At 38.5% G+C, this 15171-nt stretch overlaps 2 long non-coding RNA genes across 17 annotated transcripts in view; one reads left to right on the forward strand and one right to left on the reverse strand.

Annotated features, from left to right (window-relative positions):
- LOC144311166 (uncharacterized) overlaps positions 1-15171 on the forward strand; it is a 243173-nt gene that overhangs the window by 25669 nt on the left and 202333 nt on the right. The window lies entirely within an intron of this gene.
- Positions 14240-15171, reverse strand: part of LOC144311165 (uncharacterized) — a 51849-nt gene continuing 50917 nt past the window's right edge. For all 8 annotated transcript variants that reach the window (XR_013376732.1, XR_013376738.1, XR_013376737.1 and 5 more), the window contains one exon: positions 14240-14776. This is a non-coding gene — a long non-coding RNA (uncharacterized LOC144311165). The remainder of the gene's footprint in view (positions 14777-15171) is intronic.

Raw genomic sequence — 15171 nt, forward strand, 5'->3', positions numbered from 1 at the left:
TCTTTCAAGAATATTAGATAGCTTGGCCACTGGGCATGTGGCTCTATCAATTCATATTAATACACGGTAACCAATACGTCTTCATCACCCACTTCATCTATATTCAGTAATTTGGATATTTCTGAATATTTGGATGTTTGGTAGGTGGACATCCAGGCAATGTAAAAAAAAAAAATCCAGATGTTTATCTTTGAAGCCTACAATACTATAAACTGATGCCTTTAATGGCTTATCCAAAGTTCATTGAGAATAAGGAAAAGCACTATTATGTCAATATCAAATAAAAATAAAAATACAGCATAAAGGGACAAAAGTATACATCAATATACCTAAATCTAAGCTATAATGAAATATCTCGGTGTAAAAGCAGATGCCAATAGATGCCTTGTATCAGTTCGCTTTTGCCTTATTTATTCTATTACTACCATCACTGTATTTCCAAGCACCTCAGTGTTAGCTTTTGTGTTTATTTGTTTTTGGTTAGTTTCCTTGGTAATAATATCTTTCAGATTGACTTAGTCTAATTTTAGCTATATTATTTATTTACATTTTCATTCTAGCTTAGTCTACCAAAATACGTTATATTGATCCCTAATCCTGAGTGACACTCTGTGCTACAGTTTATTTTAGAAGATAAAAGTTATTTATAGTTTTAATATTACCCAGGAGACGGTGAACTCTTTCTAATCCAGATTTAGGAGTGGGAACAAAAGTATTCTAGAATAGGAGGCCAATATGAATGACTAGTGTTTTCACTGACAACCTTCATCCAATCACTTCCCTCATTTTTCTTCTGGATCTATGAGTGACTGAAGGGCCTTTTGTTCTTATTTGTCATCAGGGGAGGTTTAGATTCATTGTCCTCCAGAATGGGAGGAACTCATGATGCTCTGCAATCTACCAAGTGTCAACTTCCCTTCATGTTTTACTGCAAGCATTACTACTGCTGTCATTATGTATCTGCTTGTGTCATTATATATTGCAATTACTTACACAGACTTTATCACTTTGTATGTCTAACACTTTCCAACAGAGTATCGGTTTTTGTCTTCATTCTGTGGATGACACTAAAAGGCCAAAAGTTGAGTAGCACATGCTGGCTTGTTACATGGATTCACTGCTGAGGAAAGCTACTTCCATAACCTATGAGTCCGAGTGGCCTTTCTAGGATGCTGCAGCATCTCCTGCTCAATTATTGTGCTTCTTTTAACCAACCCCTATTCTCTGGGTCCATGATAAAGCCCATGGCCACTTTTATTACAGGATGCCATAAAGCATCAAAAATATTGCTTTCTAGATATTAGAATGTAAGTAAGTGTAAGACAGAAGCATTTCTGTTGTATTATAATCCAAGAATCAAATTCACTTCTGTACCAGAGAATGAAATCTCTGAGATCTCTCAGCCTCAATACATGGCAAACAGACTCTGTAGTGTTATTTACTTACAGCCTTTCTCGGAGTTAGCTTCTTATGCATGGGGGCCGATTTTGGCTTTTCTCAATCATCTTAAGAATAAATATGGAACTACAGAATAACAGTGCTGTTGGGTGGAATTGCATTTTACCAGTTTTTAAAACTTGATCTGATAAGAATCCTGTGAAAGTGATGGAATAGATTTTATTTTTTAAAAATATCTTTTAAAGGTATTTATTTATTTATTTATTTAATTGAGAGAGAGAGAGAGAGAATACGACTAGGGGCAAAGGCCAGAGGGAGAGGGAGAAGCAGGTTCCCCACTAAGCAGGGAGCCTGCCTGACATGGGTCTCAATCCCAAGACCCCAAGATCATGACTTGAGCCTAAGGCAGATGTTTCATGGACACCCAGGTTTCTCTGGAGCAGATTTTATAAGTCTCATTTTAGAGGTAAAAAACTAGGATGAAAAGACTAGTTCAAGGACACAAAGATCCTGAACAGCAGATTTGGGGCTGGAACTCCCGTTTTCTTGGCAGGTCTGCATTTCTTCTACCCTTCTGCCCCCTGTGCCTGGGCTGCTGACTGCTGGCATTCTGCACTAGTGACAAGGGAGCAGCAGAGTGTTTTCAGTTCTGCTCAAGAGCTGATATACTGCCTGGACCCTTTCAGAGGCTTCCTTCATTTCGTCATCAGCTTGATGTAATCAAGCAATCAAAATTCTTCATAGTGAAAACTCAATCCCTAATTCCACAGTAATGCATGAAAGATGCGCTTCCTGGGAGATGCATGTTCATAAACGCAAGAGAACATTCATACTTGTCAGCCTAGGGAGCTGCTCTGTGCCCTGACTGGGTCACACCCTCATCCTGGGTTACATCCGCGCACCCGGTGTCAGCTTTGGGCTGTTCCAGTTAGTGTACTTGCCCTGAAACAAAAATATGGAAGCAGGAAAACATTGCTGACTGTCGCTCCATCCCAAAATAGTTTGTTCACGAGTGAATTGCCTACATGAGTTGACAGGCAGTGATTCCAGAGTCTCTTTTCCATGAAGCAGATGTGAGGTAGACAGAGCTGGCCTGTCCCCATAATTTCCATGAAGCGGATGTGAGGTAGACAGAGCTGGCCTGTCTCCATAAAGGAAGAAGGATGTAGGAGAGGAGACTGGGATGCTGAGCTGGACCAGGAGCTGACAGTGCTGCACGGGGCCTAATGAGGATGAAGCAGGCTGCTGAGGACTCTTGAGAGACAAATGATGCCTCCACAGTGAATTTGGTGCCTGTTAAACTGCCTGTTAGCTAAACACCATGTGCTGGAGTGCGTGCAACATACTGCTCAAAGCAGGATGTGGTGTGGGTGTGTGTCGTCTGCAAGCTCTGGCATCTGAAGGCATGTGGCCATATTGTCGGATCAGCCTGGCCCCTCCTATCCACGCATGGAGATTCACTTAGCTCTCTTGTATCTGAAATGTTGACATGCCTATGCACATTTCCCCATATTTCCTTTTTTTTTAAAAAAAAAAAAGATTTTATTTACTTATTCATGAGAGACTCAGAGAGAGAGAGAGAGAGGCAGAGACACAGGCAGAGAGAGAAGCAGGCTCCATGCAGGGAGCCCGATGCTGTACTCAATCCCAAGACTCCAGGATCATGCCCTGGGCCGAAGGCAGGCACTTAACTGCTAAGCCACCCAGGGATCCCTTTCCCCTTATTTCTTAAGTGAAGAGTGACCCAATGCTCTAAGAAGCTCTTGAAGGCATCTGAATTACTTTAAGAGTAATTCTAATCTAAAAAAGGTAACACACTATTCAGAAAATCAGTATACTCAGCACTAGAAAAACTCATCATTGGGTTCTGTTGTAGTGATCACAAGTTTCTTTTCAGCCATTTCAAATGTCATGTTGCTGTGTCACCTCGTTATCCAGTTACAGCTGTGTACCTCTTCTTGGCTGGACCCTGGTGGGCTCCATAATTTTACTCTGACCTGCTTTTCTTATCTAACTTCCCATTAATTTTTAATCCTTATTCCATGTCTTCTGTTCAAACATCTTTCTCTTCCCAGGCTTTCTGCTCTTCCCACTGCTTAAATGCCTTGTTCCCACTTTGGATTCCTACCTTCTATTCTTCCTTTAAGTTCCAACTCAAATGCATCCTCTCCCTTAAAATATTTTCTGCCTCCAAATAAGCATGGGGGTCACACATTTAACCCTGATTACAGACATCTGCAGGAGGTTAGAGCTAACAAGGGTCTTACTTCTTTATTTCTCACACTTTCCTTGTGAAGCAGAATAGGCAATGACTCTAGGTACTGGTGACTACAGGGGCAGACATTTCATTGATCAGTGGTCATTTTATCTCGCTGAAAACAGCTAAGCTGAGAGTGCTTTCTTTGTACTTACTGAGTAATTTTTGAGAGCTCAAGTAGCAGTGAGTAAAGATTTAAAGAGGCAAGTTCTGTTTGTACTTACAGCACTCTGTCTCAGAAAGATGCAGAGTGACAGTCTATTTGCATTAGCAATATTTGTATTACTTTAATGATAACTGACTCACTAGGTTCCTTCTGTAAAATATTCAGGATTTCAGGATTCTTGTATTTGACCTTTGCTAGATGACAGTGTCCCCAATATGTAGTGATCCTCAGCACATGTTGCTCAGCTATCATGAGACATCCATTCTAATTGTTTTTCTTGGTTTGAATTCCAGACATTAGGAGTACACTTTAAAAGTTATTAAAAATCAGGACACCTGGGTGGCTCAGTCAGCTATGCAGCTGCCTTTGCCTCAGGTCATCATCTCAGGGTCCTGGGATTGAGTGCAGCATCGGGTTCCCTGCTCAGTGGGAGTCTGCTTCTCCCTCTCCCTCTGCCTCTCCCCCTACTTGTGCTCTGTCTCTGTCAAATAAATCAATAAAATCTTGAAAATAAAATAAATAAATGAATAAAGTTGTTAAAAAACATTAAAAATTACTGGAGCTATTTGGGTGTGTTTTTCTTTTTCTTTTTTTCTTTTTTTTTTTTTTTTTGATTTGAGTATACTAGGACATATACACTTGTTTGGCAAATAAATATTAAGTATTCACTCTTTTCCTTAATACAGTATTCCCATAATACAGTATTGTGGACATATTGGTGGAGGTCTACTTAAAATTATATATTTTAGCCTTTCCACTGAGAAAGTCATATATTTTTAAGTAAAAATTATGATACCTTAATATAAAGTGATTTTTAATCTTATTAACACATTAAAAATTTCCAAGCCTTCTCCTAATATTTGGCCCAAAAGAGTTTGTCTTCTACCTACTGGAACTTTGCTTGCCTGCAAAATAAGAGGGAGTGGAAAGAAATATTGCAGCTATTATTGCTTTCTTTTCCAATAGACTTTTAGTGATCACTTACTCCTGTGTTTTAAGATTTAGATACAAAAAAGGGTAATGTCAGGTACTTCCCTCAAGAAGCACACAGTCTAGTGGGGCGAAGTATATTTTACATCGAATAATATCTTATCCGTGTATTTTACTTATTTGTTGCTAGTGTTATTTCATATATGAGCAATCAGATTTCACAAGTGAGGTTGTTTGCTGGGAGCAACACTCATGCAATGGCCAAATGTACATTTAAACCAAAGTCTTGGAATGCCTGGGTGGCTCACTGGCTGAGCATGTTCCTTCATCTCAGGGTGTGATCCTGGGGTCCTGGGATCAAGTCCTGCATCGGGTTCCCTGCAGGAAGTCTGCTTCTCCCTCTGCCTGTGTCTCTGCCTCTCTCCCTGTGTCTCTCGTGAATAAATAAATAAAATCTAAAAAAAAAAAAAAAAAAAAGAAAAGTCTTGTGCCTGCAAATGGAGGCACCACTCACTATAGATTTGACCTTCTCTTAACAGACATTAAACCCCTGAGGAAATTTAAATCTGTCTTTTCTCAGATTCTTAAAATGGAGATACGTTTACTGCAACAATGGCAACTTCATTCTCAATAAAAATTTACTATCTTCAAATTTTTTCTTTATTCACCTTTCGATTTAATCTGTTGAGTGTTTCATGGCTTTTCAGGTGGAAGAGACACAGAATCAATGTTATGCTGCCCTGAAAACTGTAAAAACAGCAAGGAATTATGGAGAAGCACAAAGTTGATTATAGGGGTTCCAAAATTAGGTAACTAGGATTCATTAACTAAGACATAATCCTCTGTTTCCTGGAATGACTGTGGTTGAGTGGTAACCAACCTTTCTATCTGATACAAAAGAACTGCATGTTTTTTAGTGGGTTTGAGTCCCCTCAGTTTGCAGCATCAGGAACGCCATTGACCTCTCAGTGCAATGACCAACATTTAGAGACTGGCAGATTCCAGCTCACGGGAAGAAATGTTTCTAACAATCATAACTGACCACAACAGAATGAGCTGACTCTGCAGTGGTTCTTACAATTGTATGTTTCCACGAGAGCTATAGACATTTTCTTAGGTGGTAGCAGAGGCGCTCCTTTGAAATGGTAAGGGGCTGAACCATGATCTTGTTTTCCTTTGATCCCACTTTTCTGACTCTCCTAGGTTAATGCTTTTTGCTCTTTCCCCTTCCTTTCAAGTCTGATGATTTTGAAAAGTGTACATATGAGAGGCAGAAGGAAGATAAAAATATGATAGAAAGATAGAAAGGCACCTGGGTGGCTCTGTGGTTGAGCATCAGCCTTTGGCTCAGGTCATGATCCAGGGATCCTGGGATCGAGTCCTGTATTGGGCTCCCTGCAGGGAGCCTGCTTCCCCCTCTGCCTATGCCTCTGCTTCTCCTTCTGTGTCTCTCATGAATAAATAGATAAAATCTTAAAAAAAAAAAGGAAAAAAAGAAAGATAGAAGGCAGATGTAGGGAAAGCAAGTAGGCAGTATGAGGAAGGGGATGCATTGTGGCACATCTAAGAGTCTTGTTTTTCTTTAGGTGAATGAAACAAGCCCATACAATGTTACCAACATCTAGGAAATGTATCCCAGATGTGCTTATGGGCATATGAACAGCCCATTCAGACCTCCGTGATGTTAGGGTACTTGGTAGGGCAATGATGCCAGGCTGACCCCGACACTTGGTCTGACCCTTTCCACATATAGTTTTGCTCCATAGCCTGCCCAGATAGTGGAGCAGCAGTGCTCCAGTATATATGGCTCATTCAGGAATGACGCTGTGGCATATTCTTGCCTACCTAGTTTCAAAGCTCCTGTGCTTTAGGCATCATCACTCATCCTCCTATTTTCTCCTGTCTTTTTCCCATTTAATGCAATAATTTCCTTCTGATTTTAACCTGGCTTCTCTTCAGGAAAACTGTATCTTGTTTTGGCATTGTCTATAGAGGAAATTATCTAACACCCCCTTCATACTTGTGTGGCCCTTTCAACCCTTTCTGTGGTAAGATGTGGTCTCATGACCCATTCTTACTATTCTCCAAATCCACCCTCTTTGTCTTGCTCGTGGGGCTGGAGAAGTTTGCTGGTCCCTGCCTAAGGTCACTGGGCTCTGGTAGGGATGCACACCAGACTCTCCCAAAGCTTTCTTCAGGACCACAAAGGTGAACAACTCTTATCATTAAACACTGAAGAAACATCTTCTGTTTCTCTTGCAGTAAGAAAGACTATGTAGACTTAGAAGGCAGTGAGTGTGAGGGAGCTTAGGAAGGAATAGAAGAGCATCCACAGCTGCTGACTCTCCTGTGACATCCGTTTACTCATTTCTCATTCCAAACCATTGAACTTTGCATACTTGTACACACACGCTGACGCCATGCTCTGGGAATGGGCTCTGTAGTGTATCCTAAAGCTCACACAGGGTGCAGGAAGGCTTTTGTATCACAGCTAACACAGGGATTTTTTCCAAAAGTTTTCCTGAACTTGCTATATTTCTGCTTGTGATTTTCCTTTTAACCTTTCCTCATTGAGCAATAGCAGCTGAAGCTCTGCCTCCAGAGGGGTCATCAAATGGGAAACATTGCTCTGGGATGTTGCTGAAACCACAGACAAAACATATGGGCAGAGATAACATTGCTCACGATATCTCTGAATTTTGGAATTTTGATAACAAAACACAGAATTAGCAAATCTGTCTAGACTTCTAAGATATCAAATTGGAAGCAAACACTATTACAATTCATATCTTTAAAACCAGGGTTGGGGATTTTGCTTCTGTCTGTGAGGGAGAAATCCCTCCCGAAGGAAGTAAATGTAAAATCTGGATAGGAAACGAAAACAACACAAAGCAAAGCAGCTGTGTGAATTTGTTAGTGAGCAATCACAACAGCCAAGATCTGTGGAGACCAGACCTAGGGAAGAGGAAATTGCATCTTGGTGAGCTCCACATTCATCTTTGTGGTCCCTGAACCCATTCATCTGCTGATTCTCAGTGATGGGGATGGAACCAAAAGAGGCCATCACAGCCTCATGTTGGGCTGATCTTGCGATGGGGAGAACACATTCAGAGTTCAAGGAAACCAAGGCAGCCACAACTGGAGAGGAAGTGATGCTGGAGGAGGTGCTGTGAACTGCACTGATAATAGCCTCACCTCCTGCATGCAGATTTGCCAGGAGCATCTGCAACCTCCTCAGCTGTATAGGTTTGGTGTGAGACACTGAGAAATAAGGCAGAGAATTCATCCGTTTCCTAGTACTACAGGAGCAATGTTAGAGGTCCCATCTCACAAAAAACAAGGAGATCAGGAAAATGCCCCAATGGAGAACCTCAAAGGGCTACCCTTAGCAATAAAAGCCACACCATAAAAATATTAGGAGCATGTTCAAACCACAGAGGCAAAGTATAAAACTTGAACTCCAGACTACACTACATGAAGAAGATCTGGTCATACTCTAGTGACTTGTAAGAATTACACTAAATTCTTTTTTTCAGGAAGATCATATTCTTCACTATCATTATAGTGTTTTTTATCACCAAAGTCAAGTTCAAAAAAAAAAAATCTGTCACAGAAGGAAGTAGAACAAAATCTTTGAAAAAGAAAAAAAAAAGACAAAGACAATAGTAAAACACTTATAAAAGATTTGAATATCATAATTATCAGGTTCAACACTTCAATATAACCACAATTAATGTGTTTAAAAGCTAGAGAAAAAAAAATGAAGAATTTAACCAGAGAACTGGAACCAATTGAAATAATACAAATTCTAGGAAAATATATAGTAACTGAAATTAAGAAAGTAACAAAAATTACAATAGTAATTTAGGCACCATAAACCAAGGATTAGTGAACTAGAAGGTGGTTCAGCAAGAAATTCTCAGATTGAAGCCCAAAGAATATAAAAAATGGAAAAAAAAAAAGAAAAGAAAAGATTTTTAAGGGCTAGATACAACATAGTGAAAAGTCTGGAAGTTTGTGTAGTTAGAGTTTGGAAAAAGGGCAACAGAGAATTAAAAGAAACAATATTCAATGAAAATAAAAAGCCATGATTTTTACAAAGCTTAAAAAAAAGAATTATCAAGGCCCTGTTTCACATAGCTTTCAAAATATTTCAAATGAATTAAAGAACACATGCAGGCTCATTGTTGGTTTGGCTGGAAAGCTGAAAACAGGAAGATATGAAAAGCAGCTATATAAATAGTCATGTTTCCTTCAAGGGTGAAATAATAAGATAGCAAACTTTTCATCGGGAACATAGAAATTACAAGACAAAGAGATGTTATCCTAAAACACTTGAGAAAAAAGTAGTTCCACTTTAGAATTCTATTCCTTCCAAAGATAAAGAAAATAAATTCCTTTGTAAACAAAAATCAGATGTATCTTGTGGTGACCACACTAAAAGAATTATGAAAAAAATGTTATCAAGGAGGTCAAAAGAAAAGAATATTCAAATTTTAAAAACATAATAATGATGCGTTGTGGAGTTTAAAAAATATAGAGAAATCAAATACATGAAAATAAGGAAATTGAGTTCAGGTTGTGAATTCTTTGCATTGTCTGGGTAGTAGTAAAAGTATTAATTTGAAATAAATTCTAATAACTCAAGGATACATATAGGAATATTTAGATTAGCCACTGAAAAAAATAATTAAAAGCTCATAGAAGAAAATAAATTGAATGGTTTAAAAATATTCAAAATAAGAAAGGATTAAAAAGGAAAAAAGAACAGATAGTTTAAATAGGAAACTTTAAAACTTTAAGATGGTAGATTTAAAACTGAATATATCTATAATTACATAGATATATATGTATAGAAATCTCTAGTTAAAGACAAAAGTTTTTGAGTTGGAAAAATCTCAACTACTCTCATAGATGAGATAACATAATAAGTTATGTCCTGTTAAAGTCTGATGTAGCTGCATTAATATGAACATACAATTTGGATTAAGACAAGGGCTATTGAAAAGATTGTTTCATCAAAATAAAGTTTTCCATTAATTAGAAAGTTATAATAATTCTAAATTTGTATGCTGCTCATGTAATAACATAGACTAAAATAGTCTAATAGCACAGAATTAAAATACCATAAAACAGGGGCACCTGGTGTTTCAGTTGATTAAACTTCTGACTTTTGGTTTTGGCTCAGGTCGTGATATCAGGATCTTGATACCAAGCTTCTCTTCAGGCTCCAAATTGGGTATAGAGTCTGCTTAATATTCTTTTTCTCTCCTCTCTCCCTCTGCCTCTCCCTCTCAAAAAATACACTCTATCTCTCCCTCCCAAAAAAAAAAGGTAAGTAAATCCTTAAAAACTACAAAAACTAATGAAACTGAGAAACAATGTGGAAAAGATAGAGTCATAGAACCTATGTAAATATTAGGAAAGGCAGAAAATAAATCATCAGGGTTAAAGAAGATTAACACTCATAATCATTGATGTTAGTGAAGTAAGTGTAAGACTGCATCAAACAAAAAAGTCACAATACATTTCATAGGATTGAAATCCTTCACAGTATGTTCTTTTCTTATAATGAAATTATGCAAGAAGATAATATAAAAAGATTACTAAAAAATTCAAGTATGTATACAATAAGCAAGAAACTTTTAAAATAACCCATGAGTCAAGGACAATATTAAGTTTTAAACCTGTGGGATGTGGTTAAATCTGTGATTAGTAGAAAGTTTATAAGTGTAAATATTTCTAAAAGACAAAAATAAAAACTTTAATATTAGTGACTTATGTGTTCCTCCAAGTAGATAAAAAGGGAACAGCAAATTAAATATAAGTAAATCGATAGAGAAGAATTAAAATAAGAGCAAAAGCCAGTGAAATAAACAATAGAGAAAATTAACAAAGCCAAAAGTTGGCTTTTGAAAAGACTGATGTAATGTGGTAGACCTGGAAACATGTAGAAAGAATTATCTTCAAAGGACTTTTCTGTCCAGGGTCACCTGGGTAGCTCAGTTGATAAAGCTCTTGATCTCTGAGTCATGAGTTTGAGTTCCATATTGGGTGTAGAAATTACTTAAAAATAAATTAAAAAAAAAAAAGAGGACTTTCTGTCCAGCTGTAGAGAGTGTGGTTAGTAAATCTATTCAGTTGTCATCTTCTTCGTGGTCTGCTTCATCTGTAGAGAGCTGTCTGTTCTAAATCATGACTTTCCTGGAGCAGTGCATATCTGAACAAGGCAGATGTATAAAATCTCTACAGTATCAACTTGACATGGGGTAATCCTGGGGAAATTCTTACTTAGTGCCCCCTGCCATTTTCATCAAGATTTTAGCAGGCTAGCATCATAGTGTTCATTCCTAATAAATTGTGATTATTGGCTGGGAGTAGTTGAAGAAGGCAGGTGAGAAGATAACTCATGTTTAAAGTTGGATCATCCACTATCTACCTAACAGTAAGAGTCTCGATGCTGGAAGTTGGTAGAGCACAGGTACACTTGCCATAAGGTCCAATTCCCACCCCGTTACTACTAGTGAACTAGGAGAGTGTAGTGGAGGAAGGGAATGCACTAGGTTTGAAATGTATACAGAAAACAGTGGCTGTGAACATACTTGGCTGGTTGTGGCCAAATACCATTGATGTTCCACAGAAAGGTAATGTAGCAGGGAGTACTAGGAATTGAAAGCCAAATGAGAAAGCCTCTCCTGCAGTGCATTGAAGAGAAATCTGAGGACGAAGTAAAAAACTTAACAGAGAGGCCAACTTCAAAGATGGTTAAATGCCCACCTAGGCTGCTCCGTTATGTCAAGGTCATTTTCCATGTTTAAAAAAACATACACCCTGGTACCTTGACACATGGATGAAGACCGCAGGGTGGATGCCATGTAACTTCTTGTCTTCTCACAAACCTTCTGAGTCTTTAAAAATAGCACTCCCATCAGGAGCCAGAATGCTCCATTCTCCAACTCTTATGTTGGAAGACAACTCAGAATCAGGGATGCCATTCAAGATCTGCTCCACCTTCTGTCATGGCCACTACTCCTATAATTAGGATTAAGTTGGTACATAACCTAGTTCTAGAGCCCACAAGAGCTACAAGATATAGATATCATACACCAATAGGTCCTGGGGGAGTATGGTTGGGACCATATTCTGAGAATACTAAATCAAGGGGCAAGAATATAAAATAGGTTATAGGATAGAGTTTATTGACTTGGAAATGCTCTCCGGGACTGTTAGATTTAACACGAAGGCAAAGATCCTAGAAGATGGAGCAGACTTGCTACTTGTTTCACATTAATGTCACTTGAGTGACATTAAAGGCTAGAATTGTCATAGCAAAAAGGGAAAAAAATGAAATCAAAATGCTCATGAAATGGGCGGGCATCTAGGATTGGACATAGTATGTATTCCAGGTCTACCAGATAACTATGTTCCATGGGCAGGTGCACACTTACTATTTACAAGGGCTATGATGAGAGTGGTGTTTTACTCTATAAGCCAGGCTGTCAGTGAGAGAGACTATTATAAAATGCAGCTTGCTGAGAGTAATAGGCAGGATAGGACTCCCCCCAACATAGAAGACAGGTGGTGGAGTTAAACGCTAAATCTAATAGGCTACAATTATTCTATTACCTAGCAAGTTGGAGAGGAAGCCAAGGGATTTGACCTACAAAGGGTTTTGAACATGGCACCCCTGAGGGCAAAACAGGCCGTTCACAAGGGTACGACTCAGCTCTTCCCAATAGAAGAAATCAAAGATTAATGACCAGAAGGCTGAGGGAAGTTACTTCAATAAAAAATTGTGATCCTTTTTTTTTTTCAGCTCCCTAACTGGAGCCTGTTTTCATATCTCTAATACATTGGTCGGAGAGAAAACCAGGTCCCCAAGACAAACGACTCTGCAACATCACTGAAATTATATTCAGTAATCTTCTCAGGCTTTCCTCCAGGGAATTTACAGCCAGTTATACAGATGAAGCAACAGACTGAGATAATTGTATTATTCAAACATTTCAAGGACTGTTGGACACCTATCTGAATTGGCATTGATCCCTGGAGATTCTTTCAAAGTATCATCATGGTCCCCCAATAAATGTGTGGTCATTTGGGGCCAGATAATATAGAGAGTCTTGACAAAGTTCTAGCTTATAGTGTGTCTCTCGGATCAGTGGATTCACCCAGTGGTCATTTTTTTGTTTCCCAAATGAGTAATTAAAATACTTAGCAGTTGGTAAAACCTATACTGTGATTTCTTAGCCTTTGAGGTAAAAGCTATGAAATGGAGAAGACAAAGTCAAAGACTCTGAATCTACCTCCATCTCTTCAACCAGAATAGTTAGTAGGAAACAATGTCCTGCTCTGGAGATGTCAGAAATGAGGTGCCTGGAGAAAAATTTGCCCGCACCCTTTTCCTAATTTACCCTGCTTCCCCGGCTTCCTGTCTCTTTCAGCTTGCTCCCTGTAGGGGTTTTTGCATCAGTCGTTTTTTTTTGTTTGTTTGTTTTGTTTTGTTTTGTTTTGTTTTTTGCATCAGTCTTAACCCTCTTCACGATACAACTAGAGTGATCATTCTAACACAAATCTTATCCAGTCATTAGTCTTCTTCAAAACCCAAGCATGGTTTACTTCTGGATTAGGTCAGAACTATGTGACCTGGCACATTCCCACAGCATGCACTTCTGAGACCTCTCCACTCACACGTAGTTTGTACTGCATGGTGTACTCTTTCATATCTCTATAAAACTCGTCGTCATTGTGTACGGTAGCTTATCCATTCCCTCCGGCCTTCCTGCCCACACTACATGATACCCAGAGGCAAGGAGCTATGTCTTATTGACCTTTTTTCCGGTACCTTACCTAGTGACTGATACAAATCGAGGTGTTCAATACATGTATGAGCGAATCAATGTGAAAATACCCAGCACGCATTAGAAATAAGAGTCAACAATGACTAGTTAAATCTGTTAGTTGAGTGCTGCCAGGAGGCAGAGTTGAGGGAGCTACCAGAGTAATATTTGCTTCAGGGATGCGGGATTGGCTTGTTGTCTTTTTGCAGAATGTATTTGCTTTCATAATTAATTTTTAGCCTAGGCTAACATTAAAATTAGTTGTTATCCCTAAGGGCACAAAGAATGCCAGTAAATGATGTCAGAGTTTTCTCAGAGCAGAATCTACAATAATACTGCAGTTGATAATTCATATGCAGATACTGTAGAGCTGGCTGCCATAGCAATGCTGATCGATTATAAAAAGCATGTTAAGTTCTTTTGCTCTTCTGTGCAGATGATAGCTGCCCACAAATTCTTGCCAAGTCAGGATGCAGAGAACATGTTATAGCCCTACTCTAATTTCGAAGTCCAAAGGTTGGAAAATGACTACCCACCCCTCTGTTATGCAGTGGGATTTTCAGGACAGATAGATTGTTCTCAATCTATATCTGCAATCATAATTGAATTAATTCATATTTCTAGAGTCAAATGTTAGAAATGGAAGGTTTTTTAATATTATTCTCATTTTACCCTGTCATTGCATAATCCAGTAAAGTTGGTCAACAGGTATTCTGTAACTCTACCCAGAAGCCTGCAACCAGGTAGTGTTCAGAGCCCTCAGGCATATTTTCCTTCACTGAATGATGCCACCGTGAGTGGTGTTGCCTTATAGGGTCTTCATGGGGTCTGATTTAGTAAAGCACAGAGAGCCACAATGTTGTCAGAGTGGGTCACAGAGGTAAACTCCAACAAGTGGCCCAGTTCAAGTATGTTCGTTTGTGTGCCTCAATTCAGCCAGACATCATGTAAAACTAGACATTATAAATTGTTCTTTGGAACATTTTCCCCTTTAATTCTATAGTGTTTTTCTTTTCTTCCTGAGAGTAGAATCTGATGCTCCTTTACAGGGCTTGGTTATAAATTTTTAATCTGTTGAGATTTCAGGGAAAGATTATTCATTCTTCTAATATGCTTCTGTGGGTAAATGAAAGCAATTCCATTCCCAAAGTATACTAAAAATATCATTCAACGGCATGTTTTAATCTAGGGAAAGCAAAATAAGTTCAATTAGAATTATAAAATAATGATAAAATTTCAGTACTAAAAACTGGTTTCTTAGGGCACCAGGATGGCTCAGTCTGTTAAGTATCTGCCTTCAGCTTGGGTCATGATCCCAGGGTCCTGGAATCAAGACCCCTGTTGGGCTTCCTGCTCAGTGGGGAATCTGCTTCTCCCTTGCCCTCCCCCCACTCCTGCTTATGGTCTCTCTCTCTCTCAAATAAATAAACAAAATCTTTAAAAATAATTTTTAAAATATGTAAAAACTGGTTTATTGTCAATGAGTATTTAAAGGTCCACTATATTTTTAATCTATAAATTAATATAAAAGGATGTTTTAATTCCAGTAATATTCAGTTTACATAAAATTAATGAAATAT

The sequence above is a fragment of the Canis aureus genome, chromosome 3 (genome assembly GCF_053574225.1).
Source record: "Canis aureus isolate CA01 chromosome 3, VMU_Caureus_v.1.0, whole genome shotgun sequence".
Lineage (NCBI taxonomy): Eukaryota > Metazoa > Chordata > Mammalia > Carnivora > Canidae > Canis > Canis aureus.